The sequence below is a fragment of the Triturus cristatus genome, chromosome 11 (genome assembly GCF_964204655.1).
Source record: "Triturus cristatus chromosome 11, aTriCri1.1, whole genome shotgun sequence".
Lineage (NCBI taxonomy): Eukaryota > Metazoa > Chordata > Amphibia > Caudata > Salamandridae > Triturus > Triturus cristatus.
The window spans coordinates 592,887,852-592,897,896 of NC_140594.1; positions in this window are offsets into that span (position 1 = coordinate 592,887,852).

A 10,045-nucleotide genomic window follows, 5' to 3' on the forward strand; every position below is an offset into this window, starting at 1 on the left:
GTACTTAATGGTGGATACAGGTTCTAGGTACACTATCATTCCTTATGAACTTTTCAGGGACAAATGGGGTTCCAGGTGTCTTTTACCCAAGGACATCTCCCCGGGTGGTTATCAAGGTGAGACCATTGACATTGTGGGGTACTTCACAGCGGACATCATTTTTTCATACAGGAAAATACATGGCAAGGTTTATGTGTCCAAAATTGGTCCAGCCATACTTGGGTGGATTCACCAGTACGACTTAGGGATAATTGTCAATCCCCGTGCTTTCCCACAAGTTATGGTTGTTGAAGACAGTGGCTTACTGGATATTCTAGAGAAGGCCAACTTGGTATTCAGAGAGGGTTTGGGTCAGCTCAAAGGGTATTCCCATCGTATCATCCTAAAAGAGAATTCTGTCCCTGTACAACACAAGGCTAGGCGCATTCCCATAGTGGTTCGGCAAGAGGTTAAGACTATGATTGACGACATGCTTGTTTCTGGGGTTATTGAACCTGTGGAGGCTTCACCTTGGGTTTCTCCCATTGTAGTCACTAAAAAATCGGATGGCAAACTCCGTTTCTGTGTTGACTTGAGGTCGTTGAATGACTGTGTGATTGCGGATACTTTTCCACTTCCCAACATTTCGGAACTGGTCACTACTTTGCATGGTGCTAGGGTGTTTTCTAAGTTGGATCTTAGAAGTGCTTATCACCAAATTAATCTTCACAAGGACTCCAAACACTTGACAGCCTTTATCACACCGTTTGGCACGTTTCAATTTACACGGTTGCCCTTTGGTCTCATTTCGGCTGCCAGTGTGTTTCAGAGGATGGTAACTGATCTTTTTGAAGGTGTAGGTAACACTGTGTTTTTCCAAGACGACATTTTGGTTTATGGTGACTCCGAGGAGCAACACAATGTCATTCTCAGGTTGGTTTTGGACAGACTTTTGTCAGCTGGCTTGACGTTGCGTAGGGACAAGTGCAAGTTTTTGACTGAAGAGATAGATTATCTTGGTTACACTATTAGTGCCAGTGGCGTACGTCCGAAACAGGACTTATGTCGTGCTATTCACTCTGCTCCCAGGCCTAAGGACAAAGATCAGTTGCGTTCCTTTATGGGACTTATTGAGTATTACTCAAAGTTTGTGAAAATTTTTTCAGATAAAACTGTTTCTATGAGGTCGCTTCTCAAGAGAGGTGTTAGTTTTGTTTGGTCTTCCCAGTTGCAAGAGTCTTTTGAGGCCATCAAAAAAGAGATTTGCGATGCAAAAGTGCTTACTCCTTTTGATATTAAGAGGACTTCTGTGGTGACCGTAGATGCCAGTGCTACTGGTCTAGGGGCTATGTTATCTCAAGTTTATGATCAATCTGAGTGTACAGTGGCTTTTGCCTCTAGAACCTTAACTGATGCTGAGAAAAATTATTCAGTAATTGAGAGGGAGGCTCTGGCTGCTGCTTGGGCAGTGGAACACTTTAGAACTTATTTGTGGGGTTTGAAGTTTGTGCTGAAGACGGACCATAAGCCTCTCATAAAAGTTCTCTCTCCTGGTGGTACGGGCAAAGGCTCTGCTAGACTGGCGAGGCTTGCTTCTAAGCTTCAAGAATTTCAATATTCTGTTCAACATATCCAGGGCTGGAGGAACACTCAAGCCGATTGTCTTTCAAGGTTATCTTTGGATTGGAGGTCAGTTCTTGATTCTTCCACTTCTGGCTCTTCTTATGATATTGCTGTTGCTTCTGTGGAGGATGCTGTGTTTGTTGGTGAAGGGGCTTTCCAGGCTTGTGATTGGGAGAGAGAGATGGCTGTTGATGTGACATTGCAGGAGGTTATCAAATTAATTTCACTTGGTTCCAGAAGGGAGAGTGCGGTGTCAGTTTCTGTGCGTCCTTTTCTTAAGGTCTTGGATGATCTTTCCTTAGTTGGGGTCAATCTTATTGCAAAAGGGGAGAGGTTCATACCTCCTTGTGGTCTGAGGAGCAAATTTTTGGCCTTGGCACATGAGGGGCATTTAGGTCAAACTCTTACTCAACGTCGTCTCAAAGACAATTTCTGGTGGCCTGGCATGGATTCTCAAGTTGTGGATTGGGTGGAGAATTGTCCAACATGCAGAGAAGGGGAAAAGAGACTCAAGGTTTGTCCTAGTACGTCGCAGGGGCATCTACCTAACCCAGGTTCACCGTGGCACACCATTTGTCTAGATTTTATTGGTCCCATGGGTGAGTTACACGAGAGAGACAGATTTGCCATAGTGGTCGTGGATGTTTTTTCAAAATGGTTAGTTGTGGAATTTACCAACAATATCACTACTGATACTACTATCAGATTTTTAGGAAATTTGTTCAGGGATGAGGGTCTTCCTTCTGTAATCATAACTGATAATGGTACTCAATTGATTTCTTCTGATATGCAATCTTTTCTCTTGGGATGTGGGATATCTCACCATCGCACATCTTTGTACAACCCACAAGGCAATGGGATTTGTGAAAGGGCCAATAGGGTGGTAAAGGGCATCATACAGATGGCTTTTTCTGATGGTTCTATTGTTCGGAAAATGGTCAATGAAATGTTGTGGGCATATCGCACTACACCTCTTATTGATGGTCAGCTGTCTCCTTTTCAAATGATGAGGGGGCGGGTTCCTGGCTCTAAATTGATTCCAGCCTGGATGAAGAAGGTGGTTGCTGGGGAAAAGGATCTTGCTGCGTTGCTGCCTACTTCTTCTGTGCGTCCTTTTTGTGTGGGGGATTTGGTCAAGGTAAAAAGGGGCAGGATAATCAAAGGGTTGTCAAAATTTCAGGGTCCTTTTACGGTCAAGAAGGTTTTGGATCATTGTGTCATTCTTAACAATGGGGAATGTTGGAATTTCAGGCGGGTAGCTTTGTATAGGAGAGGTGCTTCTTTGGAAAGTCCTGGAGGCTCTCCTGTGGAATCTCCTTCTTCTGAAGAAGGTAGCAGTGGGTATCTTTTGGCTTCTCTGCCTTCGGAGTCTCACTCTGCTGCTGCTGCACCTCTGGTGGTTGGGGGTGCTGGAGATTCGTCAACATCTATTCCTATTCCTCTACCTGTGCCTTTGGTCTCTAATCGCACTCCACGTTTTAGGAGGGCTCCAACCTACTTGCAAGATTTTGTTTGCTGATGTGTTTTTTTTTTTTTTTTTTGTTTTGTTTCTGTTTTCTTTAGAAGGGAAGAAGATGTGTAGTACATGCTTAGTGTTTCTGTGCTTATGGAATGTTTATCCTTCTATGTTCTTCTCTGCCCTGTGTGTTCTACGTTCTCTTGTTAGACAGTTGCTGTTGGCTTCTGTCGTGGAGAGTCCGTTCTTGTGCTTGCTCTGTCTTATTAAACTGCTCTTCAAGAGGATACCTTTCTATGCCTACTTATTTACCACAGTTATTTTACAACATATTGTCTTTTAAGCAGCCCTAACAATATGACCTGCTACCCCTTGCTACTGCTCTTTAAGAGGCCTCCTGCTCTGCTTCTAAAATAATGCTTTTTATCATGATATGCCAGTGTGATTGATGGGAAATTTGAAGCTCACCCCCTCTGAATCTTACTCACCAAGCTACGTCCCTGATGACAACTATGTTGAATAAATCCTTTTTTCCAATGTTTTTCCCTATGCAGGGGTGTAGTTTAAGGGAGGGTTTTTGGCGTGTTACACCCCTACTAGCAAATGTATTCTGTAATAAATAGTTGGGTACAGATGTTTTAAGTTGGGTATGGTGAGGTGTTTGTCGGATTTCACTTGGGCTTTTAGATACACATTCAGGCAAAAACACTCACACGCTTGTACACACACACACACACACGCACACACACACACACACACACACACACCCACCCACACACACACACACACCCACACACACACACACACACACACACTCTTGTCTCTGTTTAAAAGTCTTAAAAAAGTTTATTTCCCAAAATATTGAGGTATAAGTGCCCCTCATAATCCACAGACCTCTCTCTTCCGACTGCTCTACAAGGCCCCCCTCCTGCCCTGCTTCTCACATAATGTATTTTAACCAGAATGATTGTTGGGGAGTCTGAAGATTGCACCCCCCATATTTTACTGACCAAGCTACGCCCTTGTCCATGTGGAGGGGATCATTCAACATCGGACTGGATTCCTGGCCTTACTTGGCACAAAAGAAAATAAGTGAATATTTCAAGAGTTTCCATTTTGAATTTCTTGGATTTTAAAATGCATTGTATGTCCTGTTTTGTCACAATTGCCATTGGGGAGAACCCACCCAATCCACCCCGTGGGAAGTCAGGCTTGTGTGTTTCTCCCTGCACAATTCTTTGGGGTTATTTTTAGACTATTTTAAAAGTTTACCAACTACAGCTTCTGTAGAGGCAGATGATAGATCGACACCTTGAATGTGCTGATTTTGAAAGGTAGCCAGCACCCCATTCCAGAGGAATCTTGATGAGCCAAGTTTGGAAGGACGGGCCGGATGACTACCCTTCTTCTTCTGGTTAGATACCAGGATCTGGCAAAAGTCATAAATGGAAGCCAAGGCTGAAAACTGGACGGGTGGTCTGCATAGAGCAACCCTCCACCCCAGTTAAAATACTTCTGCCAGAGAGTTCCCCACAGCCTTTGGGGTACCCGAGAGGGTGAAGGGTCTTTCCTCCTATTGTCTGGAATGGTACATTCCTCTTTAGCTCTTCAAGATGCAGATAGAAAAGAAGGAAAGTTTATATTGCTTCTCCGATGGTCACTGGCAGGGTGCAAACTTGATGCCTCAGACAGCACTCATAGGTATAACTGGCTGGATGTGGAAGCAGGCAGCTCTCTGAGTTCTTTGGAGCAAAGTGGTCTTCCATCAGGCATATTGGGAGCATCACTAGGTTGTCCTAAAGGACTGCAGAAGAAATACTCAGCACACAGCCTCATTCTAAGGCTAGATCCTTTGCATTACACTTATCAAACAGTTCCTGTGGGGAGTGTCGGGCACCAGAGACAGTCCTAAGAGAAAGCAGGCCATTCAGACAAAAGAGTTCCAACTCACTGCAACGAGTGCCCTGCTCGCGAGGGTAGAGTGTATTTGTTGACGTTAAGGCGCAATATGATGCTGGCACCAATCAAGTCTTTATGTCCTGTCCCATTTCTAGCTCCATGTGTTCTCTACTGAGGCCTACTTCCGGTAGGAACTCATTCCACATTCAGGCCTCATCTAGAAAAGATGGCCTGGTACTAGTTGGAGAAGATGGATCCATTCTGAGACTAGGGTGCCTCGTCATGGAGTTTGCTAACTTACTCGTGATCGAGAGAAAGCCCCCCACTATCCCCAAATTCCTTTGCATGATGATATGTTCTCATTTTATTCAGTAGGAGCTTATGGCCAGAGCTTTGGCTTCTCTGAGTAGAGGAAGACTGGGGAAAGAGCGAGACCAAGAGAATGGTGGCAACAAAAGAAGGAGGGAAAGAGGAAGCGAGAATTAAAATGCGATCACACATTCGAAACACTGGAAGATAGAAAAGCAAAGAGAGTTAGAAAGAGAAGAGAACTATTGGAAGGTTGGAATGGAAAATATTCGGAAAATTGTAGGGTGGAAAATGGCATATGTATGAGAGGAAACAGAAAGAAGGAAATTTGCAGAACTATAGAAGAGGGATAAGAGAGAGAGAGAGAATAAAGATGAATTGGTTAAAAATATGAAGAAACAATTTCACTAAATCTTTTCGCTGTGCCTCAGCTTTTAAACAAAGTGCCTGCAATTGGGATTTTACACAGCCTTTGCAGTTCGTCATTTCCCATTAGATCAACTCTCCGCGCGCTTCCTTATATTAGTGAAGTGTATGGGCATCAGGATTCCCATTAATATTAATATGCTTTTGAGCACAGGCATGTTAATAGGATCCGAGATTGTGGCGGAAAGGACTCACTCCATCTGGCCTTTATGTCTGTTGGTGTGACCTGCAGAAGTGAAGTGACAGCAGTCTAAACAGCACCTGAGCCAGTGGTGTGGCTGTTTGAGTATTATACATGTGTGCTCTCTGTCTGCACATGACCTTTGTCCTTGTTAATCCACCTACACTGTTCTTTCTAAAGCAGGCCTTACCATCACAGTTATAGTCCACAGTAGTACCGCAGCTGACAGTCTAAATGGCCTAACAAGATACTACCTCAGGCAAAGATATGAGAGCACTGAAGGGAGTGTATGTGTGTATTCGTTGTATGTGTATTTGATTTTGGAGCATTTATTATTAAGCATTGATATACTAAAACATAAAGCCGTGCTGTGAGCATGTTAATTGTTTTTTTAGGTTTGAGTGAGTGCTCTTTGTGTTTGGCGCCTATGTGTAAGATTTGTTCGTTTTTTAATAGTGTGTGTGTTCATAGGTGTGTCTGTGTGTGTGTGTGTGGAGGTTTCGTATTCATTATATCACAGTGGAATGTGTGTGATAGCAGCAAATTTGCCATAGATACATCTGCATTAGAGATGTTTGCATTACACAATCAAGACAACGCTGTGCGTGGTAGGCATGCACTGTGTTACATGCATGCCTGTTGAATGTACATACATATGTAACAAATCTCTGATTGGAGCGTGTATGCATTACATAAGTGTCAAAAAGTCGAATTTCTATTGGGCAGCTGTTGAAATTTTTTTTATATGTAAGAAACATTTGTACATTAGATCTACCATGCTTGTCAGCTAAATGTGTCTGTGTGTAAATTGTGAGTGAATGTGGATGTGTGAAGTAGTTTAAATGTACTTCTGTGTTAGGCGTGAGTGCATTTATGCTGCATCTGTATATTTTGTTCAGAAGGTGTGTGTGGGCCAGCTAATAGTGTGTGTGGTTGTTAAAGCAGTATTTTGCCTGCTTTAAGACCTATGTGTCAGAATAAATAAAAGAAATGGTCGAGGTAGCATTTTTGCCCATCTGTCTTTTCGGTCCTACGGGACTGGCACTGGTCCTGCGGTAGAAAGCAATCTGATTGGCTGGGCACAACCTGGAGAAAAAATGTTGTGGCTGCCGTTACTGGACAAAGGACCTTGGTACAGTGTGTTGAAAATGTAAAACATGAAAATAATGTATAAGGGGACAAAGTACCGACACCCTCACAGCTTTGCACTTCTAGGGGACCCAATCCTCTGCTGCTAACGTCCAAAAGCAGTGCCCTACGGTCGGTTGGATGCCCGCGGTGTGGTTGGCCACCAATGGGGGAGTTGCACATGGCCTAGCTGGAGGCAGTTCACTCACCAACCCCCCACTGTGCACAGCTGAAGACTGTGTGCTGCGGGTAAATAGACTGCATGATCTAAAAACCCCATGGGGATATTCTCAAGAACGTGTGATAACTACCGCAAAAGTAGCTTAACGCAACTCTTCACATCGCAGTCTATCGTGGGAAAATAACACTGTGGTAACATGGCAGTCCCGAGCCGGCGGTACCATGCGATAGGCCCACAATAATGTGTCAAATGTCCGCGACAAAGTCAACGCGACCCCTCAAAAATGCAAAACACGAACGCCCAAAAAGTTGCGATGAGGCCAATCGTGATACAAAAACCAGCGAAAACCAGCCACCGGCCTGCAAATCCCACGCGTCATGTGGGAAAATGCACTATAAAAGCATCGGAAAAAAAGGGAGAACAAAAGTAACTGCCGAGCCCCGTGGATGCACCCGGACTGAGTGCAGAGGCCATCGCGAACCCCACAAGCCCCATAGACCACCAGCAAGGAACAATGGGATCGGGGAAGGCCAAGGAGAAGAGTGAGAGGAAGATGGGGTGCAGTCCGCAGGAAAAGCAGATCAGCGTCACAGAGGTGAAAGAACACTACCATCAATTGACACACAATTAGACGAACGTGAATGCAGTCGGAGTAACGAGGAGGGCAATGGAGGAGGCCACGAGGCGCTGGCATGACGTGAAAAGCAAAACCAAGCACAAACCCGCTGCCAACAGGAAGGCAGCACTGGTGGCAGGAGGTGGGAGTCCGGTGCCACAGGAGGAGCAGGAGGAAACGGGGGTCACAGTCATCAGTGTGGAGACGCTGCAAGGAGGTGGGAGTCAGGACACAGCTCGAGAGGACCTGACACAACATCAATAGGGTGAGTAACGACCAGGGACTGGGGGGACGGGGGAGATGGGCACAATGGCTCACATGCAAAACGATGTGTAGCACACTGCACACCCACAATAACCCTGGATCATATCTCTGAACCCCTTGGCACACTGCAGCACACACACAGCAATAACAGCACATCCGACGACAATGTGGCACAAAGTGCAACACTGACACTGCAGAACAGAGGACGCAACTGGGTCCGCTCATGCGCAGAAACAGGCCAATTACATCTAACATAGCAGGAAACTCCCACCTTGTCCCCAACCTGTCAAATATCCAGCACCTCCCAAACAGTCACAGTGTACACAGTCATACAGTCTGTATGTAAACTAGAACAATGTGCCAACATACATTTCAACACAATGTCAACATGCATCTCCCCTTCACTTTGCAGATGGACAAACAACACCTCCTGCAGAACCGACCAGACCACTCATCAGTGATGCTGGAAGGGACCACCACACCATCGACACCGACGCCCTTCAAGGTCATCTTCCGCAACCCACACCCAGAAGCAGGGTAGCCAAGCCACACAGAGGAGACCCCAGCCCCTGCACAGACCACACAAGCAGGAAACACCCACCATCACGGCTGGCTCCCAACACGTCACCTAGGCACACATCGCATACCAATGCCAGGTGTCAGAATGCCAAGAGGAGGTGGCCAAATAGGCGGGGTGGGGTCAGAGCTCATGGAAGCCGAACTAGATTACATACGTGGGTGTTCAAGTCCCATCAGGGACCAACTACACCCCACAAAGGAGACCCACACCACGGCAGATACACATGCATGTGCACATTACCTGCAATGAACAACGCCCAGAACCACGGAATCATCATTCACACCCCCACGCAGGACCTTCGTACAACAGCCCAGGCCACTGCCCTTAAGCATTGAGTGGCTGTCAACAAAGCTACATGTCCAAGGTCTCACCTGCTGCCAGCGGGGGCATGGTTGCGTCTGCTGTACACAGCACAATGTGATGTTGTAGGGCCCGGGGCCCTCATGCATACATTATGACCACACGGACACACGCAGATAGTTTGTGGGACTGGCTACGGGCACGTGCGCCCAGCCCCTTTATTGTCAGGGTCACATGTACAGGGCGCCTGTGCTGGATTTGTGTGGGCTGAGTGTAAACCAGCCCACAAGGAGTGGTCGGTGCTGGCAACAAGTACAACAGTGAACACCATTAAAATGGAAACAGAAAAAAGCAGCATTACAGAGACAACTGCGGCGCATCATGGTGGTAGCCGGAGCAAGTACAGAGGTCACCCAACATGCCAACAGGAGTGTCCGTGAGTTGCAGTGCACTGAGGTTGGGGCAATAGAGATGAGCATGCTTATGTGAAAAAAAATTCGAGGATTGTGTCTCTTCGGGTTGTTCCTGATGCAGCTGCTTTGGTGTGTGTTACACATGCATCATCCTCATCATCATCGTCCCAGGTCTCCCACACTGCCTGAGGTGACATTGCTGCGTGAGCTCACCACAGCACACAACTTATTCAGAAATGGTCCATGAGTCGTGGTGCACTGGGTCAGTGACACCTGGAGTGCTGAGCAGGGTATCAGGCAGATGATGGCATCCGCGACAGGTGTGAGCAACTCCGTTGTTCTGCCAGTGCGGCTGTTTCGACTCTGGCATTTGGCGTTTGGAGGTGGTCCTGGCGGTGGTGGCGTGTGCGTCCTGCGGTGATGCGACGTCCGGGCCGATCAGAACTCGAGTTGATGTGTGAGCCCTGGTGGACCGCATTTGAGTCTGGAGGCAGCGGACAGTGTAGGGCCACAGGCACATGGCGTTGAGGACCCCAAGACCATCGTCTCAGAGGCCATCCAATATCTCACTGGACAGGGTCCCTGACTTGAGCAGCACAGAGTTAGTGGCCCCGGATGTACTGCAGCCGGCACAGGCACACCGCCACGGGATGGTGACTTGCGATGCAGTGAGATGGGCCACGCGAGCTG